The sequence below is a fragment of the Brassica oleracea genome, chromosome C5 (genome assembly GCF_000695525.1).
Source record: "Brassica oleracea var. oleracea cultivar TO1000 chromosome C5, BOL, whole genome shotgun sequence".
NCBI classification, from domain to species: Eukaryota; Viridiplantae; Streptophyta; class Magnoliopsida; order Brassicales; family Brassicaceae; genus Brassica; species Brassica oleracea.
Window position 1 is genome coordinate 35160339 of NC_027752.1, and position 466 is coordinate 35160804.

The window sequence follows — 466 nt, forward strand, 5'->3', positions numbered from 1 at the left end:
AATCACCCATTCTACTGCTTTCTTGATGGGTACTCAGGATTTTTCCAAATCCCCGTACACCCCAATGATCAAGAGAAAACGACATTCACATGTCCCTATGCTACCTTTGCATATCGAAGGATGCCATTTGGTCTATGTAATGCTCCAGCCACCTTTCAAAGGTGTATGATGTCAATTTTCTCTGATCTGATTGAGGATGTTGTGGAGGTATTTATGGATGATTTCTCTGTCTACGGATCTTCGTTTTCTGCTTGTTTGTCAAACTTGTGCAGGGTCCTACAGAGATGTGAAGACACCAACCGTGTGCTGAATTGGGAGAAGTGTCACTTCATGGTCAAGGAAGGGATTGTGCTGGGACACAAGATTTCAGAGAAGGGGATTGAAGTGGATAAAGCCAAGATCAATGTTATGGTTGGTTAGCCCCCACCAAAGACAGTGAAAGACATCCGGAGTTTTCTTGGTCATG